General features: G+C 42.0%; 1 long non-coding RNA gene and 1 pseudogene across 1 annotated transcript in view; both read left to right on the forward strand.

The window, feature by feature from the left end:
* The window catches only part of LOC112934761 (uncharacterized), a 44,941-nt gene extending 23,873 nt beyond the window's left edge, over positions 1-21,068 (forward strand). Inside the window, exons 2-6 of the long non-coding RNA XR_012002605.1 lie at positions 16,545-16,619; positions 16,709-17,499; positions 19,551-19,603; positions 20,073-20,522; positions 20,574-21,068. This is a non-coding gene — a long non-coding RNA (uncharacterized lncRNA). The remainder of the gene's footprint in view (positions 1-16,544; positions 16,620-16,708; positions 17,500-19,550; positions 19,604-20,072; positions 20,523-20,573) is intronic.
* Positions 873-4,566, forward strand: LOC140599675 (glutathione S-transferase P pseudogene; annotated as a pseudogene).
* Positions 21,069-22,577: the final 1,509 nt, after the last annotated feature.

Raw genomic sequence — 22,577 nt, forward strand, 5'->3', positions numbered from 1 at the left:
TGGGCTGCCCTAGACTTTATTTTTTAGAGCTGTTTCAGGTTCATAGCCAAATTGATTTATAGTGGAGAGGGCAGAAAGTTACTTGGGGAAAGAATGGATTTGGCAGAGGAAATGGGAGAGGCAAAAAGGAAAAATAAAAGCCAGCGCAGGCTGTGTTTGAGCAGAGAGGTTTGTTTGGTTTTCTTTTGGGGTGGGGAGAGGCTGAAACATCGGCAAAGATGGGAGGTAGTTGCATGCTTTGATCAGTAGGGCTTTGGGCAGACTCATGCTAGATGAGAAGCATATTACAGACATTCTATTGTGTGTTATGGATGAAATCTTCTCTGGCCTTTTCAAAAGATGATATAAAGATTTGAGTTGCTTTTAAATTATTTGTGGATAGAATTTATCTTCTATTATTGAGGCAGGCCATGAAGCAACACAACAGTCTTTATTATTATGTTTTAATAATTATGTTATAATTATTGTGATATATATACATTATATTTTTTAAAATATGATATATAGACACAGGCTTAATATATGTATACATGCACCGTTCAAGTTGCCTTATCAACACTAACTCATCTAACCCTCATCACAACCCAAAGAGATAGATATTATTATTATTCCATTTTACAGAGGAGGAAACGCAGATTTAGAAAGATTGAGTAACACACTTAGAGCTGTTAAGTGGATTTGAATATAGGCCTTTTTAAAAAATATTTACTTTAGACAGAGTGAGTGAGTGGGGGGAGGAGCAGAGAGAGAAGGAGACAAGCAGACTCTCTGCTTAGCAGGGAGATGGGATGCAGGGCTTTATCCCAGGGCCCTGAGTTCAAGATCTGAGCCGAAATAAAGAATTGGACACTTAACCGACTGAGCCATCCAGGCGCCCCCTTGAATACAGGCTTTTTAAAGGCAGAAGCTATTCTTCTAACCATGATGCTATATTGCTGCTGCTCTGAGCCTCAAGTTTCTCATCTGTAAGATAGAGAATCATTCCTGACTCATAAAAGCATTCTGAGGATTAAATGAAATCATTATAAGCTACCTAAAGGGATTTATTTTTATTCTTTGATCCCAATTATCTGCTACCCTGCCTTGCACATAGGAGAGATTCAATAAAAGCTCTGCTATTTTATGACTAAGCATATTCCATGCTGACTCTAGGTTTTATGCAAGACAATTTTGAGTTCATAATCACTGTGCTTGCACTGGAGATACAAATATGAACAAAACAATCCTTGCCCTCAGGAGCTCATAATCCTGTGGGTTAAAAGCATACAAAGGCATCATCTCCATCGACACAGAGCACAAGTGCAGATGTGCGGTCTGCCTGAAAGCTGTTTGAAAGGATGATTTGGAGTTGAGAGGACAGGTGAGAAGTAAAGGAGAGGCACAGGAAGGCAAGACACAATTTGGAGAGTGGAAAACCACTGGTATTTGGTGTTTGTTACTGAGGCATAAAATGCTGGGCAAGAAGTGGCAAGAAATGAAGTTGGAGAGATAAACACCTTGTGTTGCCACGTGGAAAAACCTGAACTTCACCTTGTTAGCCACTGTTTCCAAAACATCTTTTTTTCCCCACACTTTTCAAACTTTTTGCCTTATCCATGTTGTCTCTGTAATATTATATGTTTGAAGTTAAAAGCAGCTCACTTTTTACTTAATTTTGCTGAGCATAATGTCCCTGAAATCTCAGTTTTGTTGCGCTGGTTTTCTTTTTCTAATGTACTTAACAGTAAGCACATTACAGTTAAAAATTTAGAAAACATTTATCCACGGATGACTTAAAGTCATCTCAGATACTACCAAGGGTATGTGTATTACACTTGTTCAAGTATGCAGTGGGGAGTTCTTGAGATTTTCTTTTTAGTAGAGGAATGAGATAGTTAGATTTACTTTCTTTACAAAAAGCAGAAACTTAAAATGTTTACTCAGAAGAAAGATGAACAAATAGGTACTTCTCATTATAAAATGTCTTCTTTAAGATTTAGGGTTTAGATTTCCCTCTTTATAATCTGACTCTCAGGCAAAAACTACTTCTTTTAGGAAGGTTTTAGTCGAGTATTTGTTTATTTTTATAAGCAAATACAAAACATTGTGGAAAACCATTTAATTAGTCTGTATAATTTTGTGATCATGTTGTCTCTTATTTTAAGAGTTTTCTTTTTCCCTTCATATTCTAATTCAATCTTGTTTTATCATCATGCTTCCATAGTAAAATCTACAAAGTATATTTGAAGAATCTAATTTCTAAAAAAAAAAAAAATCTAATTTCTACCCTTTAACTCTAAGTAGTTCCCTCAATTCACTCTATAGTGAGCCATTTTGTTTATTAATTTATTAATTTTGTGGCTTATCCTTCCATTTAAAAAATTATAAGTTGTATGGTACCTTGCTTTTATCACACTTTTTTTCTGGGGATCACTATATGGCAATATAGAGAGATATTATCATGCAGAGGGTAGTTTTGAGAAGAAGGGCATGGAATGCAGAAATTCATACAAGGTAAATTTTCTTATCATATATACTATAAATCAATAACAGAAAAATATCTAGAAAAACTTCAAATATTTGAATATTAATCAACAACCGTCTAAATAACTTATGATGAAGAGTAAATCACAAAGGACATGAGGACATATTATAATTTAATCAATTAAAATTATAACATAATTATAATATAAATGGTCGATATGATCTATATATCTATATATAAAATTTCTAGGCTATAGCTAAAACAGAGCTTACAGGGAAATCTATGGCATTAAAAGCTTATATTGGAAAGAAAATTATCAAATTATTAACCTAAGCTTGCACCTTAAGATAAAACCTATAAAGCAAGAATAAACTAAATCCAAAGCAAGCAGAGGAAAATAAATAATAAAAATAAAAGCAGAAATCAATGTACTAGAAAACAGAGGAACAAATACAGAAAATAAATAAGACAAAAAAACTGTTCCTTTGAAAAGATCAATAAAATTGATAAATCTCTAGCCAGACTGATAAAGAAGAACAACAAACATACAGATGAGCAATATTAGGAATCTTGAAAGAGGGGCATCACTACAAATCCTACAGATATGATAAGGATTTAGAAAAAGTATTGTGGTCAGCTTTATGCCAATAACTTTGATATGTATAATGAACACATTTATAAAAAAAAAACATATTAAAGTTCACTCAAGAAGAAACAGCCTAAACAGCCTTCTATCAAAGAAATTGGATTTTTACTTAAAACCTTTCCACAATAAAATTCCACACCAGACAATTTCAGTGATGAATTTTACCAAATATTTAAGAAAGGAATAGTATCAAGTCTACACAAATTCTTCCAGAAAATGGGCCAACATTGCACTCATGTCAAAATAAGAAAAAGACATATATAAAAAAAAAACCCTAGAAACTAATATTTTTCATCAACACAGATGCAAAGATCCTTAACAAAATATTAGGAAATATAATTCAGCAATATGTAAAAGGAACAATATATCATGACTAAGTAGGGTTTATCCAAGGATGCAAGGCTTTTTTAGAAAGTTTATTTATTTTTTAGTAATCGGTACACCCAACATGGGGCTCAAACCCATAACCTCCAAGATCAAGAGTCATGCTCTTCTGATAGAGCTAGCCAGGTACCCCTGCAAGGCTCTTTAGATGGTTGAAAAATCAATCCATATAAATCAATGTGCCAAGAGATGGTAAAAGATAAGCCATATGATCATATGAATAGATGCAGAAAAAACATTCGACAACATTTAGCATCAATTCATAATAAAATAAAAAATAGGAGCTCTGCTGCTGCCACTGCCACTGTAACTGCTACTGCCACCACCACCTGCGCTGCAACCATGCCACCCTACACGATCATCTACTTCCCTGTTCAAGGGTGCTGCGAGGCCGAGCACATGCTGCTGGCTGACCAGGGCCAGAGCTGGAAGGAGAAGGTGGTAACCATGGAAACCTGGATAAAGGGCTCACTCAAGGCCTCCTGTCTGTATGAGCAGCTCCCCAAGTTCCAGGATGGAGACCTCACCCTGTACCAGTCCAATGCCATCCTGCAACACCTGGGCAGCTCCCTTGGGCTCTACGGGAAGGACCAGCAGGAGTCGGCCTTGTAGTGAACGATGGTGTGGAGGATCTCCGCTGCAAATATGCCCTCCTCATCTACACTAACTACGAGGCAGGAAAGGAGGAGTATGTGAAGGCACTACCAGGTTACCTGAAGCCTTTTGAAACACTGTTGTCCCAGAATGAGGGGGGCCAGGCCTTCATCGTGGGCAACCAGATCTCCTTTGTGGACAACAACCTGCTGGACTTGCTGCTGATTCACCAGGTCCTGGCCCCCAGCTGCCTGGACTCCTTCCCCCTGCTCTCGGCCTATGTGGCGCGCCTCAGCGCCAGACTCAAACTCAAGGCATTCCTGGCATCCCCCAAGCATGTGAACCACTCCATCAATGGCAACAGGAAGCAGTGAGAGCTTGTGGAACCCTGGGCGGGAAGCTGGGGGGCTGCCTGACTTCCTTTCTCCCTGACCAATAAAATTTTCAAGTGAGAAAAAATAAATGAATAAAATTAAAAATATTCTCAAGAAACAAGGAATAGATTATAACCTCCTTCATCTGATAAGGGGCACCTAAAGGTAACATTATCCTTAAGGGTCAAAGTCTCAGTGATTTACTCCCCCAAGTGAAGACAAACAATGATGTCAGTTCTCATTACTTCTGCTCAATATTTTTAGAGTGGGCTAAGTAAAGAAAATGATAGTAAGTGCATACCAGTTTGAAAGGGAGAAGACATAATGTCTTTGTTCACATGTTATAGGATCATTTGCATAGAAAATCCCAAATAATCTACAAAAACTTCTAGAATAAGTAAGTTTATCAGGGTCACAGGCAAGGTTATAAACAACTGGATATTTAAATAGAAAAAATCATTTCCCATACTTTTAAATAAATGAAATACTCGGGAATAAATCTAACAAAAAAGTAAGACATACACAGAACACTACAAAATGTTGCTGAGATTAAAGAAGGCTTAAATAATGTTAGTGGGTTAGAAACTCAGTATTGCTAAGATGCCAATTCTGTCCAAATTGATCAATAGATCCAACACAATCCCAATAAAAATCCCAGCAAGCTTTTTGTCAAAATCAATAAGCTGATTTTATATCAGATGCAAAATACCTAGAGTAGCCAAAATGATTTAGTAAAGGAGGAATAGAGGACTTACACTACCTAATCGAGATGTATTATAAGTTGCAGTATATAAGACAATGTGGTACTGGCATAATGATAAGATATAGATCAATGGAACAGAGTAAAGAGACCTGAAATAGACCCATATATATATATGGTTGATTGATTTCAATAAGAATACTAACATAATTTAGTGGGGGAAAGGTAGTCTTTGCAAAGATAGTGTTCAAACTATTGGACATCCATAGACAAATAAATAAACCTTGCCCCTTACCTTGTATCTTATGCAAGTTAACTCAAAATAGATCAGAGATCTAAATATAAGAACTAAAACTATAAAACATCCAGAAGAAAGCGTAGGAGAAATTTTTTTTTGTGATCCTGGCTCAGGCAAAGATTTCCTAGTAAGAAGGAAAAAGCAAGAATCATAAAAGAAAATAAATCAATAAATTGTACTAATCAGAATTGAGAACTAATCTGAATTAAGTGTTTTTGAAAGATGCTGTGAAGAAAATGAATAGTCCAGCCATAGATTTGGAGAAAATATTTGCAAACATGTATCTAATAAAGAACTTGTATATAAAACATAAAATGCTCAAAACTCCATAATCAAAAGATAAACTACTCAAAAAATGAGTTAAAGGGCAGCCTGGATGGCTCAGCGGTTTAGCACCCCCTTCAGCCCAGGGCATGATCCTGGAGACCCGGAATCGAGTCCCACGTCAGGCTCCCTGCATGGAGCCTGCTTCTCCCTCTGCCTGTGTCTCTCTTGAATAAATAAAATTTTTATAAATAAATAAATAAATAAATAAATAAATAAATAAATAAATAGTTAAAGATACTTTACTAAAGAAGACAAATCGATAGCATATAAATACATTAAATAGATTCTCAAGATCACTAGTCATTAGGGAAATGCAAATAGAAACCATAATGAGATACCACTATATACATACTAGCATGGCTAAAATTTGGAAGACTGGCAATACTAAGTTCTTTTTTTTTTTTTTAATTTTATTTATTTATGATAGTCACACAGAGAGAGAGAGAGAGAGGCAGAGACACAGGCAGAGGGAGAAGCAGGCTCCACGCACCGGGAGCCCGATGTGGGATTCGATCCCGGGTCTCCAGGATTGCGCCCTGGGCCAAAGACAGGCGCCAAACCGCTGCGCCACCCAGGGATCCCGCAATACTAAGTTCTAATAAGAATGCAGGGCATGCAAGATTATATAGCTTCTTCGGAGAACAGTTTTGAGAGATTCTCTTTCTTTTTTGTATATTTTTTTATTGAAGTTTGATTTGCCAACATAAAGTATAACACCCAGTGCTCATCCCATCAAGTGCCCCCCTCAGTGCCCATCACCCAGTCACCCTGTCCCTCTGTCCCCCCGCCCACCTCCTCTTCCACTACCCCTTGTTCATTTCCCAGAGTTAGGAGTCTAGTTTGAGAGATTCTTATAAAGTCAAACACACACATACATTTTCTATATGACCCACACCCCATTCCTATTATTTAACCAAGAGAAAGGAAGACATGTATTCATACAAACACTTACCTGTAAATATTTCTAGAAGCTTTATTCATAGTAGCCTCAAACTGGAAACAATTCAAATGTTCTTTATCTGGGAAATGGATAAGCCAACAGTGGTGTACCTATGCAAAGGAATATACTCAGCCATAAAAAAGATCAATCTATTCATACCCACAGCAACATGGATGAAATAAAAAGCTTTATGTTAAGTGAAGGTAGCCAGATGCCAAAGGTTATACATTATATTATTCCATTCATGTTACATTCTTTAAAAGGCAAAAAGATAGAGGGAAAAATCAGATTAATAATCGTCAAGGTCCAGAACCAAGGAAAAGGCTTGACTGGTAAAAGGTCCAGAAGAACTTTTTGGGGTGCTGGAATCAGCCATGTAATTTGTCAAGACTCACGAAACTGTACTGCAAAGGGCGAATTTTATTTTTATATGTTATACCTTTATACCTTTGACTTTAAAATAAATGTAAAAAAAAAAAAGCTAACGGGGAAGAAAAGAACAAAGGCAGAGAGACATTAAGAGGACAGAAGAAGGGACAAAGCGTAAGCCAGGGCAGAGACTGTTAAGCTAAAGGCATAGGGTTTATAACCCCCCCCCCCCCCCCCCCCCCCCCCCCGTCTTTGGAATTGGAAACACCTGAGCTTGAATAATGGCTTTGCCATTTATTAGTGTGCGAACTTAGGCAAGTTAGTTAACTTCTGTAGTCCTGTTAATTCATCTGTAAAATGAGGGTGATAATAGTACCCATCAGTGAATGCTTAGGACGATGTCTGCAGAAAAAATCACGTATTTTTTGAGTAGAGCTTACAACGTTAAAATGTTGTGATATGATCTTGTGATAGGATCTTGGAAATGAGGGGGTAGAGGGAGATAAGGCCGATGCATGGGTTTGGACTCAGGTGATTGACTGCCACCAGCTGACATACAGATCTGGAGGGCAGACAATGAGTCCAAGTTTAAACGAGATTGCAGAGCCGCTCTGACAGTCCTCTCGGTGAGCCTTCTGCTAAGAGCTGCATATAGGCATCCAGACCGCAGTGTAAAGTGAAAGGCTGTAGTCGGCGATCTTTCGGAGCAAAGAGATTTTTAAAAAAATCACAACATAGAAAATGCATTTTTAATTTGGGTTCGTGTTGAACATGTATCTAGGGGTTCATTTTAATGGGTGAATACCCACGCCCACTATTGTTATCATAACTCCTTGTGTCTTTGTGCTGAAACACAGTAGGCACTCAACAAATGTTTGTTGAATGAATCTGTTGATTACTCTGACTACATATAGGCAGCTAAGACCTCTTTAAATTCATGGTGTCACATGGAAGGATGGCAGGAGATGGTGCTTGCTTGCTACTTGGAGACTTTGCATTGAACTGATGGTTTCCTTTTATCATTTCTTCCCCAAATTATCTCTTAAATGCAGCTGCAGTTCTGCTTTATGCACTCATTGCATTTTTTATTGCACTGGCAGTTGGAACCTTGCAGGAAAGACCAGAATCTTCTCTGAATTAAAAAAAAAAAAAAGTTCCTTTTGTGACTTTGGCAACAGGTCCTGGAAGTGTCACAGGGAGAATAAGTTTGAGGATCACTACTTTATGGCCGAAAACTATTTTAGTTCATTGTTACCAGCTCAGTCTGCCTTGGGCACCAAAGTATTATGTTCCTAATCCTGCAGGAGCCTGCAAATTCAATTAAAATCTGGTGTGACTTCCTGAAAATCACCAGTTAGGATGACTGCATTCCCTTAATTGGGCAGGATAGCGCATGTCCTAAAACTTGCTGCTGTATCTTATTATTAGCTATTTCTTACCACCCACAGTCCAAGAAAAAAGTCCTTGTTCTGTGGTCATTGTTTCTTCTGTGGACCTTTCGCTCACACTGTGTGTTTTCTCGGTGTCTTGTGCATGGAGCAGGTTGCCTTTGAATGTCATGGTTATTGAGCAAATTTGAAAATAAGTGGGTTTGTAGGAGTCAGAGTGAGAAGTTAACGGACTGTAGGAGGCATGAGTCATAGCTGCTCTGAGCTTCAGAAACAGCTCAGCTTGGCCAGCTGTGGGCATTTGCTTCACCGTTTTAGCAAGTGAATCTATCCGTACTCCCCCAAAAGGGGTAGGACACGAATGGGTTGGGAAGTCCTGAGTAGGAAAGTCCACATTTAAAAACTGTCCCTTAGTATCTCAGTTTCACTCAAGGATAGTCTTTGAGGACTGGTCATCACCCTGAGCTCACCAAAGTGGAGGCAGGTGGAGGCAGGAATACAAAAAGTCTCACTTTTTCTGGTAGGGATGCACCAAAGGATCTGCTGATACTGCATATTCAAAACTAGGACATCCTTAATGCTCCGTCCTTTTTCTCAATTCCGACATCAAAAAATTCACATGTACGTTTCTGCACCGCGCCCGCCAATGTGTTAGAAGGAAAAAGTTTGTAATGAAAAGAAGCTGAAAAAAGAGGCATAGCAACGTGGCTAGGTTCCATTTGTACCACAGTGATCGCACTAGAAAGAAGCTCAGACATGCCAGGATGCAGAGAGAAGAAAAGGCAAGCAGCTTCAGATTGGATCAACCACTCAGCATAACAAGGACATCTTTAAGAGGGAGTTGTCCCAAGAGACTCCTGGATCTCATGGCTCCCTGAAGAATGGCGTGGCCGTGATCTTGGTGAGGCTATGAAGTTAGGTAAAGAGCAGGGGAGTAGATGGAGGAATGTTCCTTTTCCCTTGCTCCATTGCCTTCCCTCTTTCCTGTGTCCTCTGTGTACCTTATGAGGATCCCAAATTGTCACCCCATTATGGTTGAAGGACTCTACTGTAAAAGGCCCTTCAGCTCTTGGGCAAATGCAATACGTTAAAGACACTCTACATATGCTTTTGAGTCACAGTTCTGAGTTAAGCTATTTGCTCTTGGGATCCCAGTGTCCAACTCTGGGAAACTCTGAAGGCTCTCACACCACTGTGTCAAAAAGCTGCTTGGCACTAAAGGAACATAGGTAAATACTAGCTAGCACTCATATGAGAAAACCCAGCAAGGTTGGCTTTATCAAGCCTACATCTGGTTTCCTGTGAACATTACAATATGACAAATCCCAAGGTCTCTTGTTCTGAATGAGAGCCTCAGGTTTGGGACAAGGAGAGAAGTCAGCTGTAGCATCTCTGTGCACCAAATCCTCGGGGGAAACCTTACATCCTAGTTCCCAAAGGTCATCTCAGTCAAGGACATCTTGGTTTGGTGAAAAGCAAATATTTTTCTGAAGGTTGCCACTTGCCACCTGGGTCCCATCTGGGAGGAGAAAAATTAAATTGATACCTATGACAACCCAGTGGCAAAAACAAGACCTTGACATTTTGTTTCTATTCTATTTTTATGACAGAAACAAAAGCAAGAAAGCAGGTTTCAATAGATAATAGAAGACTATGACAGTCATACCCGTTAGGTCTTTTTCTAATTCTAGAATCTATAACCATTACTCAAATATTCCTCCAGAACACAACTAAACACCATTATTTTAAACTTAATGTCATTGATATTTGGTGCAAGTATTTGGAATGTAACCAACTCTAGTGTGGTCAATCCTAAACATTTTTATTTCTAAGATTTCTTGTATTTATTTGGCACGCGGGGGCAGAGAGAGAGTACAAGCAGGGGGAGGGGAAGAGGGAAAGGGAGAAACAGACTCCCCATGGAGCAGGGAGCCCAACGTGGGCTCCATCCCAGGGTTATTAGCTTAGCAATAATGTGGGGTCTAATGGCAGCTGGAATAGAAATGTGTGGATAGAAAAGGACACAGGATATGAGGTATATCTGCTGGGACCTCTCTCATCCCATGGGTTCCACTAATCTAGCTTGCCCGGTCAGGTTGGGTTCAACTAATCTGGTTTGCCAGGAGGATACACCCTTCCCCCATCTGTGGGTGCCCCTCCCAGAATGGTGTTACAACCTTACAATCATGTATTTTTAGAATTTGAAGGAAAAACTTGAACTCAGATGGAAGAAATTTTATAAAGGAAATCCTCCCTAAAGTTATGGTGTTCACTAATTACCTCATTCAACCAACAACTTATTGTCTATCCGCAATGCATACTACTTGTTAGTCAGGCATTCACTTCCAGATGTTGACCATTCGATAACAGCACAGAAAAATCCACAAACTTTTCCCTCTCGTTTCGCCTGGAGGGAATGAGGGCTTTGTACTCTCCCGGCATGCAGGTGTTTCCTTATTCAGAAGGAAGGCTGAAGGCTGCTCCAAACAGAGAGCTTTGTCATCTCAAGAACAGCTTCTTTTAGAGCAACTCTACTAACTCGTTGTCCCTTTTTTCTCACATTCAAAACTGACTCTATAGGTCTGGGGCTTAATTGGAGAAACATTTAAATTCCACTGATAGGTGGCCCTTCACTGGTTCTTGGAAGTGGAAAATATTTTGCTTTGGTTTTGAAGTAGCTCCAGGGACAATGTACAACATTCAACCTCTTGCAGCGAGTGGTCAAGCAGCTGCAGGTTATTACAGGAGCTGGAGAATATTCTGTATTTAAAATGAACTCTCTACACCTTACAGCAGCTGCAAAAGCATCTATGCAGGAGGAGAAAATGGCTCCCATGAACAAGGGCCTTGGAAATGCTACACACCAGGACAAAGCCCTCCTGCTGTCAGGCAGGGTGAAATGTGCCTGCATCCCGCAATCATTCCATGTGAAATCTCTAATTAAATTTACTTATTTGGGTCTCCAAATTTTCTTCTCCAAGCAAGCACAAGGGGTTTGCTTGCCATCCGCCTACTCTTGCTTTTGAAAAAGCCGGTCACGTGATGAACCATAACTATTAATGAAGATACTCATTAGACAAAGTAATATATATTTAGAATATTCATCCCTGCTGAACTTTCCTGCATTAGCATCAAAATGGTTGGAAAGATAAAAAGCCATAAGAATTCCAGATAGGGCTTTAATCCTAAAGCATAGAAAACCCACTTAATTATATTTCCAGGCCACTCGAGGGCATATTTCTCTTGCCCTGCAAAAATATGATCCTGGTCCCTAAGAATCTTACACCTGACATTTCTCTTGATTTAATTAGATACAAGAAAGGAACAAAGCCACATTTAAATGAATGAACATGAATGCCTAATTATTTGTGTTGCAAATGACTGCATGTTTTCCTTACATTTGTGTGGCTTGCCAAGTCTTTCACAGTATTTTTAGCTATATTATCTTATTTGAATTTCACAGCGATCTTGTGAAGAAGACAGGTGACAAAAGGGACTGTCACCATTTTGCAGGTGAGGAAATTGAGGCCCCAAGAAGGCTCGGGGCTGAGGGCTGGCAGTGGAGCTGTGCACCGAAAGCAAGGATTTCATCTTTGCTGCTCTCCAGCAGGAAGTGGGGCAGTTTGTCAGCACAGCTAATGGTGGTGTGTGAGCACCGTGTATAAATATGGAGGGGGAAAGTGGCCAAACAATGAGGAAAGTGGACTAAGGGAGGGGGAGCGGTGAGAATAAGTGAAGACATACTAAAGTGTGTTTCAGAGAGGCAACATCAGCCCCATGTGCCACAGGGCGGGAAAATCCCAAGTGAGCAACTATAATGCATGTTAACCTCATGATTTCCCAAAATATGGTTTGTGAGAATTCTTTGGGTGGCACCCAACCTAGTCACTAGGCGTTGCTTCTAGCAGATTCTGAGGTCAGTGCGGGTGTGGGGGGGGGCAACAAGACACAACTTTGAGATCAAGTTAACCTCTGGGACTAAGAGAGGATGTATCAATAGAGAGTGAGTGCAGCCAGACTCAGGAAGGTCAGTAAATCATTGACTAAGGAAGTAGAGGTGCCCCACACTAACCAACGTTGCATCAGGACCTACCCCAGACCCAGCGTCCTGAGTGTTACTACCACGGGGGGAATGGGAATCCGTTGTGTTTGCTCTCTGTAGGGAGGGACAGCTGTTAATAGGAGAGGCAGGGCTGAAAGACACACTCTCAAGCAAGGAGCCAGGCAGCTGAATTCAGCCATGGGGCTTGGGGAGGGCAGGAGAAGTAAGAGGCTGTCAGGGATCCCCTCTCATGAGCAGGACTCACTGAGCCCGGGGTGCTGGGATTTCATGCTCCCCAGGTGAACTGGATGTCTGGAAGGGGCTGCTGGAGACAGAGAAGCCTTTGGGAAGACTTATTCCCCTTAATGAAGTAATAAATTGGTGTTCTGGTTTATATTTCAGGTCTTTGGGGATAGCTGGTGTGAGCCTGTCCTCCCCCCATGCAGCCAATTCCGGGGTTTCTGGAGCAGCAAAACAGAACCCTGATCTTTCAACGTGATGAGTGTGCCAAGGCCCTTTGCCCATTCTGAACTTCCTGCCTGGTAGCCAGCCAGTCTTCCTGGACCACAGCCCACTGATTTCCCTTTGTGACAGTGGACATGGTGCTTTTTTTTTTTTCTTTTGTGTTTTAAATGAGTAACTTACTTGTGGCATGCGGGGCAGGAATCTGGTTCAAGGGCAGTGGCTGCCTCATGCCGGCATTGGAAAGAATTCCAATTGTAGTCTTGGTGTTCTCAGTAGCCATGGCTTTGATATTTCCAACTAAGCACCCTCAGCCTAGGTTCCTCATTGATTTAGTGAAGGGATTTCATGAGATGCCTTTTGTAATTTGCCCAAGGTCACTTACTGATGGGTGACAAATGGGCCTTTAGTCCATTACCCTTCCACTACCTGAGTCTACTTCTTTCCATATAAATTGGGGAGTAAAGCCCAGGTTGGAGGAAGGGTTCCAAGAGGATAGTAAGTTGTTGGAAGTGGATTTCCCTTCTTCACTAGGTTGGAATCAGGGTAGATTATGCATACACTTGTTACCTACAAGAAGACCTTGCCCATAAATGATCAACTCAACTACAACTCTCAACTTTCTCCATCTTGCTGGACACATACAGAAAGTAATGATAGAAAATATTTGTAAAAAAAAAAGAAAAAGAAAATATTTGTATATTGCCAGCTGGGGTAAATGCATGGGGCTGCACATGGCCACCCACAAGGATGAGGGAGTCAATATTTTGGCCCACCTGTACCCCTTCTGCTCAAGTGCACTGGTTGGAATGTTCCACCAAAAGCCATCTCAAACCAGGGTGTTATGAGAAGTAAAGCCAGATTCTGTTATCTTCTCTTAGGGTCTGTCTCAGATCAGTAGGATAATGTTTTCTCATTCAAGGGCTGTTGGTAAGGAAGAACATGCTGCTTTGGTTTGGTGTCTTTCTGTAAAATGGGGCCACACTCTACAGATTGTTGATTTCTACTGTCTTGCTTCTTTAGTTATGGCTTTTCTCTACCTCTGTCTTGGCTCTCGTCTTCTTTCAGCATGATCTATTTAATCGTATGGCATGCTTTGTTCCTTAAAGGATTACCATCCTAACAGAGGTCAGGAAGCCAACTTCTGTCATTCAACGTTCTATCAATGTCGTATGTACCGTTGAAAGCACAATCATCCAGAGAGAAATTTCTTCCTGAAATACGCTCAGAATTTTAGGCCTCGTCTTCAAGGCTCACGGTTTTGCATTATTATTATTAGATATATAACTGACTTGAATATTACAGTTCTGAGAGCAGAGGTGTAAGATCAGTATCCATTAGTCCAGTTAGGACTTTTTTTTTCCCCTCTTGTTCACTTTTTTGATCAAGTATAGATTACATACAGTAAAGTGCGAGCACATTTTTTGTACAACACCTTGGAGCTCCACACACATCTGTAGCCCTTGGCAGGACTTTTCTACTTCCTCACAAGCATTAGGCACTGTCTGTGGTCTACCGTCATTTTCCACTTCTCACCGCCTGAGCTTTATATCTTTCCCTCTATTTCTTGGAAAGCTGTGTCTATTTTTCCTATGTTTTTGTCATTTCCCTTTTATTTCCACTTTTTCTCTTCTTCTGATTTTTCTCTTTTCCCCTTAGGATTTATTCTGCATTTTCTACAACATTTCTTTAGATTTCTGTAGTGTGATAATTACAACAATTATACTCATTATTCTCTCTCACTTTCGCAAGGGGCTGCTAGGCTTCTGACCTCTGTAGGCTTATTATCCCCAAGTCATGACAGGCCCTCCTTCCTGCTCTGCTGGTCCCACACCTGAAGGGTGAGGCTTGAGGGTGGATCTTGCAGGCAATTCTTAATGTCACTGTCTGGGCTACGGGGTTTCCCATTCAATGAGGATCAAGATGAGAAGTGTGAGAATGACAGGGTGACAAGGCTTTGGCAATCAATATGTAGGGCTGGCTGTTCCAAGTAGGAGGTAGGAGAATAGATTTGGGGAAAGTCCAAGAGCTGATGACCAAGAAACTGGAACAGCTGTTTTTATGGTTCCTGTTCTAGTTACTTATTGCCATATAACAAACCACCCCAACTTGTGTGGCATAAAACAATAAAAAATATTTATTATTATATTTTTAAAATTTATTATTATCTTTTATAATTGTAGGGGCTGATTTGGCTTTGGTAGGCAGTTCTGGCTTGGGGTCTTCCATGTGCTTGAAGTCTGGTGGTGGCTGGGACTGGATTCTGAGGTTAACACTGGCTGTCAGCACTGAATTTCAGCTGGGCCAGCCATGAAACACTCATGTGTGGTTTCTGCATGTGCTGTGGACTTCCACACAGCATAGTGGCTGGGCTCCAACAGCACATGTCCACACAGCATGGTGTCTGGGCCCCAAAAGCCCATGTCCACACAGCATGGGAGCTGGGCCCCAACAGCACATGTCCACACAGCATGGTGGCTGGGCTTCAACAGCACATGTCCAAAGAAAGAGCCAGGAGCAAACTGCATTGCCTTTTATGATCGAGCTTTGGAAGTTACATAGCATCATTTCTGCCATACCGTATTAGTTGATGTAGTCACAAAGGTCCACCCAGATTCAAGGGGAAGAGATACAGACTTTACCTCTTAAGGAGAGATGATAAAAGATGTCAAAAGAGCACACAGGATGGGAGATACTCTGATGGTCATTTCTGGGTGATAAGGTCTGCCACAGTCTGCCCTCTGGCCACAATGACTCATACCCCTCCCACAGCAAAGTACACTCACCCCCTCCCCAAGAAGCCTGTCTCAATGCTTCATGGAATCAGGGCTGGTCCAAAGGAAAGAAAAACTGAGGATTTCCCTCATGACTCTCTCTTTCAGGCACAGACTCCCCTTCCTTTTTCTTTTTTAAGAAAGAGAGAGAGAGAGCCTGCCCAAGCAGGGCTAAGGAGCAGAGGGAGAAGGAGAGAGAATCCAAAGCAGACCCTGCTGAGCACAGAGTCCTACGTGGGGCTCGATCTCATGACCCTGAGATCATGACCTGGGCCATAATCAAGAGTCAGACCCTCAACAGACTGAGCCATCCAGGTACCCCACCCTCTGTGTTCTTTTGATCAGGAAGAGAAGGTTTCTCTTGCATCTTTTTCTGTTTGTGCAACTTAAACCATTTCAAGTTTCAAGTTGTCATGAGTTTATGCCAAGAGATGTGGAAGGAAAGACACTCCAGACTTCTCACCACCTTATTGGTCTTTCTTGGAGTTTTGATCCCATTCCCCAACCCTCCTGCTATTATTATTATTACCTTTCAGAGTTCTCCTTAGTGCTTTATGTGTTCTATCTAGTGTTTTTAGATGTAACCAGTGGGAGAGACGCAATGGAATTTGCTTGCTCCATCTTTACTGGAACCAGATCCAGAAGCCCTTTCTTAATTTTAGATTTGTTTGCCATCTGGAAATGAGAAACCATTTTGTTTTCAAACTCAGCAAGTCCTGTCACCTTTATATTTAACTGTTTGCTCTTGAGCTTATCTTTATAACTCTCTCATTTTATTGTAGGCAGCTGGAAGAGGCCAGGTGGCACTTTCAACACGATGCCTGGAAATTTCCTCGGCCAGATCACATAGTTCATTGGTACATTTTCTATTTTCCAAGTTACCATGGGTGTCAATGTTGCTAAACCTCCCTCAAGCCGCTACATAAAAATGTCTCCTTTCTTTCAGGTTCCAATAATATTTTCCTCGCATTTCTTCAAGTCTTTGCTGACAGACTTTTCAAGGCTGGTCCCCAAAGCCAGTGCACATGTTTTAGGTTTTTATTACAGCAGCAGCCACCCGAGTTCCAAAATCTGTATCAATTAAAGTTTGATTGGAGAAGCAAAACCACTTTGAGTGAAACAAGGAGTTTATTGTAGGGATTAGAATGTACATGATTATGGGAGCTGGTTAAGCAGTCTGTGCAATCTGTTGTCCCTGCCTCAAGACGTGGGTCTGAAGTCAGTAGGCGAGGCTTACTTCAGGAGGGGAGGATGGATGCCAAGTGGAGCTGTGAGGAGAGGAGACACACGCTGGAACCTGCGCGGATGAGATGGGACCTCTATGTCCCACACTGCTCTGTAATGCCTCCTGTCCTCCTGATGTCCATGACGAAGCAGACCTGCAGGACAGCTGGTGCACTTCATCACGGAGTTATTCACAAACCTAACCAGGATTCAGGGATGCTGGAGAAGCAGGGAGCCCGCAGATGCATGGCGTTGTGTGCGAGCTGCCACAGTGCAGGCCTTCACCGACCTTGGGCCACAACCATGGCCACCATGTCACTTCCGCCTTCCAAAGGTTGCTCCCATTCTTGGGGAAATATAGTTCCAGCTTAGCTATATTGACATGGTACAAAGCCACCACAGTCCCGGTGGCCCCAGCTGGGGATTAAGAGTACAGCCCGAGAATGCACAGTGTTTGTGTGTAATGCCCACTCGAGCATTTGTGTGAATCCGGTGCCAAGAACTCACACAAAGGTAAGGAAAGCTAGTGCTTACAAATCAGTGCTACTAGATAACCAACACATAAAAAGGACTAAGTGCCTACAATAAATTTTAATAAAATAATATTGAAATGATTATGGATGCTATTCCAGCATATTCCAAACTGATCAAGATATTAATAGGTCTTCTGCATTAGTTTGCTAGGGCTACCACAACAAAGTACCACAGACTCAGTGGCTTCAACAACAGAAATGTATTTTCTCACAGCTCTGGAGGCTCGAAGCCTGAGACCAAGGTGTTGGTGAGGTTGGTTTCTTCTGAGGCCTCTCTCCTTGGCTTGTAACCACTTTCTTGCTGTGTGTTCAAATGATCATGTCTCTGGTCCTGCACCTGTTTGGTATCTCTCTCCCTCCGGATGTCCTCTTTTTATAAAGACACGAGTTGTTGTATTAGGGCCTGCTCTGATGACTCACCTTGAACTTAATTACTTCTCTAAAGGCCCTATCTCCAAGTACAGTCACATGTCACATTCTGAGGCACTGGAGGTTCAGGTTTCAACCTATGAATTAGAAAGCCCATAACATTTTCTATTTGTACAATAAAGTTTGATAAACGCTACATGCTATATTTTCTCGGAAATTCACGAAGTACATTCGTAATGAAAGATTACGCAAAGCCCAATATCTATCTTTTACACACCCCATTGTTTTATACATTATTGGTAATCCTAAATTGTCTTTCATCTTCTATGCATTGACTGGTAGTATTGAGCTTCTGCGCGGTGATCTTACCCGCTGGCCAGTGCCGGCAGTAAGGAAGGGAAGGTGGACGTGAGACAAAGGAGAGGACGCGAGGGGCGAGGGGATTGGCCTTTGATGGAACTCACTGCTCTGGAGGCTGGAAATCTGAGATCAGGTGTAGGCAAGGTTCGTTTCTTACATCTGTACCAAGGGGACCTTCCAGATTGCTAGAGGCCTGCAATTGCCTTGCTCACCTTCAGCTGCTAGCCAGGGTGGGCAACCTCTCACCTGGCCCAGCCTTTGCTCCTCACTTTGTTTTCCTGTTCTTTGCGGGTGAGAACCAGAGCAGAGCTGTGGTGTGACAGACAACTGGGCAAGGGTCCATCCAGGAAGGTGTGGGCAGGTGTGTGTGTGGGGTGGGTGATAGGGGTAACACTTCACACATGGAGGAGAGAGTCCCCCCCACCCCCCGCCATACCCTAGCCCTGACATCCCATGTCAACTATCGAAGCGTACCCCCTGCTCGGGCCTCTCCTGGGTGGTGGCCCCCTCTCTGCTTCTTACTCTTACCTCTCCATGCTCGGTTAGGCTTCTCGGGCTCAGGCTTTGGCTTTCCTTCCTGACTACCATTAGGGTTGCTTCTCTAGGCCGGGGGCCCCACGTCGAACAATTCTTGTGGCACCAGCTTTGTCTGATTATCTCAGTCAGACCACAGATGCTTCAGTCTTCAGTGAAGTGAAGACTGTCACTGGTATGATGGCACCTGAGGAAGCAGATGGTTCTGTCCATTCTCATCCACTCTCTCGTGAGTGATCTCCTAGACCCCAGAGAAGACTTGTCAGCTTCTGGTGCAAGTTGCTTTACGTGCTTATCTCTACCAACAAGAACCCCAAGAGATGGAGCATATTGTCCCCAATTTCACAAATGAGGAAACTGGCTCCCAGAGAGCAGCTTCACATGGCTTAGAAAGCTCCAGAACGTTCACTTGGATCCACATCTCCTGACCCCAGGGACGGGGCCTTCACACAGGCTGTAGCAGATGTACAGGGTGATGCTAAAACCAGCTCATGGCCGGCACTGTCCCCACTGTCTTTGGATTTATTGCATTTTCCTCTCTATTCCAAATCACACTTTTTCTGGATAGGCTCTGTCAGAATGCTCCGTGTGGGATTCGGTCCACTCAGTTACCCTGAAACACTGCCTGGGGCACGCTCCGTCCACCTCATTGCTTTGAGAAATATATTGTTTTTAAATGAAAACTGCCACATAAATGTGAGAGGAGGTACCACGTGTTTCTCTCCCCACTTGACCTTGATCTGTTATCTCTGTGGCTTTCTTTTTTAGAATCTCCCATCCTCATATCTCCTTAGACAGGCTGCCCCTGCATCTTACTGAAGGTATGTGCTTTAAGTTGACAACCCCTAAGATCTTACATGTATCTTCTCTTTAACTATTTTCGAAAGTATTTATTTATTAGAGAGAGAGAGAGAGAATGAGTAGGAGGAGCAGAGGGAGAGAGAGAGAGAAAGTCTTAAGCAGACTCTGGGCTGAGCGTGGAGCCTGACGCAGGACTCGATCTCATGACCTGAGCCGAAACCAAGAGTTGGATGCTCAACAGACTGCACCACCAAAGCACCCCTTCTTTATCTATTTTAAGAACAAAATAATACATTTAAGAACATACCAATTGAATTAAAAAGTCTTAAAATCCACACAAAATTGTGGGAGTTGTCACAGTGGGATTTATTAAACAGAATATGGTGTTCTTGTTTTACGGTATTAAGAAAGGGCTCACGAAATACTTTCTATTCTTTAAGACTTAGTTTGCAAAGTAGTTTTATAAACATTTTCTCATTTGATCCTTAGGAATCTGAAAGAGGATTAGGCAAGTTGGTATTTACAGAAGAGGAAGCTTGCTCAGAGTGCGCCAGCGACTTGCGTGGTCCTGCAGCTGCTATGGAGAGAGGTCTCCTGATGGAAGATCCGTGCACTTTGACTACACCACAACCTCAGTGCGTTTACCTTTTATCCAGAGGGCTATGTCTTCTGTGCACCAGTGTGCTGTAATGATAGAAATCTCATCCTCCTTTGCATTCCCACATCCATAAATGACACCAAGAACTCTGGCCTGCGCACCTGCATTGTTGGCTATAACGGGACGGAGATGTGACTGAAATGGCTCGAGAAGAGTCTGAAGCCTCCTGTGTTCTGTCAAGTCTGGGGGATGGGACACACAATCTCTCCTCCAGCATCTTAGAACCCCGGGTGGGTCAGGCAAGGGACATCCATTCATGCAACTGCAGAGGGAATCACCAGGTCCGTGGAGTGGAGAGCCCCCCACCCCCCCACTGCAGAGGGAATCACCAGGTCCGTGGAGTGGAGAGCCCCCCACCCCCCCACCTCCAAAAAGCTTCTTGTTCCCTTGCTGCTGCCAGACAGGAAAGGAAGACTCTGAAACCCAATCTCTCTATCCAGGGATCGGAGACTGACCCTTTCATAGGTGAGAGATACAATCTAACAGTACGTGACTTTCTGCTGGTTTTGCCCATGAGACCTTATGAGAACACAGCAGCCACACAGAGAGCTGGAGAACATTCCAGGAGGCGAGCACAGAGAATAGAAAGCCCTGAGGCACAAATGAACAGAGAGAGTCTTAGAAACAGAAAGACCAGTGTGATGCTTTTTGGGTCTTGCAAACTTTTCTTGCCAAGGACCACCTAGTAAATATCTTAAGCCTTTGTGAGCTGCTCAGTCTTCGCTGCAGCTACTTAGCTCTCTGTGGCACAAAAGCCGCCCTGGATAATAATACATAAGCGAGTGAGCATGGCTGCGTTCCAATAAAACTTTATTTATGGACCTTGATATTTGAATTGCATATCATTTCCATGTGTCACCAAATCTTGTTCTTTTTCTGATTCTTTCCAACCTTTTAAAAATGTAAACACCACTCTTAGCTCAGGGGCTGCTCAAAAACAGGTGGTCTGCTGTTTGCCTGTGGCCTGCAGCGTGCTGACCCCTGAGCCAAAGCTTCATGAGTGAGTGGGAGAGAGAGTGGTCGTCCCAGAGGAACTGAGAGAGACCGCTAAGTAGGTGTGGGCCAGACTACATGCAGAGGTTTTGTAGGCCATTGAAGGGAGTGTGGATTTTATTCTAATTGCTGTGGGAAATGCCTAAAGGGGCTTAGGCAGGAAAGAGCCACGATCTATTTTAATCACACTCCGGTGCATCTGAGTCCAGAATGGGCTGTCAGGAAACCAATGTAGAAGCAGGGATACTAGTAAGGAGCCTGCTTCAGCAGACCAGGCGGAGATGATAAAATACTGAAGTGGAATTAGAGCCTCAACCTCAAAGGGAATGACCTATCAGGACGATAGGGTGTTTCAGCATCTAGCAGAGCACCTGGGAAGTAATAGCTACTCAGTAAATGTTAGTTCTATACACTTCCTTCCTTCTCTGGTGGCCCAAAACCTGGGAATAGGGGTTTGGTCTAAGTCTTTCGGAAAAATGGGTCATTCTATGAAAAATAGGTCAGATAATATCATTAAAGTGCATGTTTAAGTTTTGTTAAAGTCTGTGATAGGACACGTGTGTATGGGGGGGGGGTGCTTGAGATGTGTACATCGCTATTTTTGTTGAGCCACATGAAATAGATAAAATGTTTCTACTGATTCAGGTTTATCAAGATCACCAGCCTTATTGTTGTTCTGAAAATGCATTTAATTTATTTAGTTGTCCTCATTAAAAGTATAAATATATCAAAAAGATTTTTTAAAGAATTATCCTTAGGTATATAGACAAAAACAACAACAACAACAAAGCAAAAACTAGTCTTTATGTGCTCTTGATCTTTCTGGCATTGAATGGGAATAGAGGTGTAAAAAACACCAATGTTGGAAATTTGTCCGATAGTGATAATTTATCAGCTTGGGAAGGGGATAAATCACCAGCATCCCGTATGGGACCACATAGGCCCATGAAGTTGAGAAAAGGTATGATAAAATGGTATAATAAAGGTATGATAAAAGGTATGATAAAATTCGACCAACCCAGAACCTGGGTGTTAAGTGAAATAATGTAGACAGTTGGAGGGTTAAAGATCTTACATCTATTTGACTTTATGTACTTTGAAAGACAGGGGTAATTAATCAATAATTAGTAACTATATATACAATAGCAAAAGCATAAAAATGACCATTGTTCTTGGCCTCCAAAGGCTCTGGAGGAGAATCTTTCCTTGCCTCTTTTGGTTTCTGACTTGCACTCCTTGGCTTGTAGCACAATCCATGCAATCCCTCATTCTCTCTCTCTCTCTCTCTCTCTCTTCTGATGCTTTCTGCTCTGTGAGTGTGTCTTCTCCTCTTCTCTCTCTCA

Source organism: Vulpes vulpes, chromosome 7 (genome assembly GCF_048418805.1).
Source record: "Vulpes vulpes isolate BD-2025 chromosome 7, VulVul3, whole genome shotgun sequence".
NCBI lineage: Eukaryota > Metazoa > Chordata > Mammalia > Carnivora > Canidae > Vulpes > Vulpes vulpes.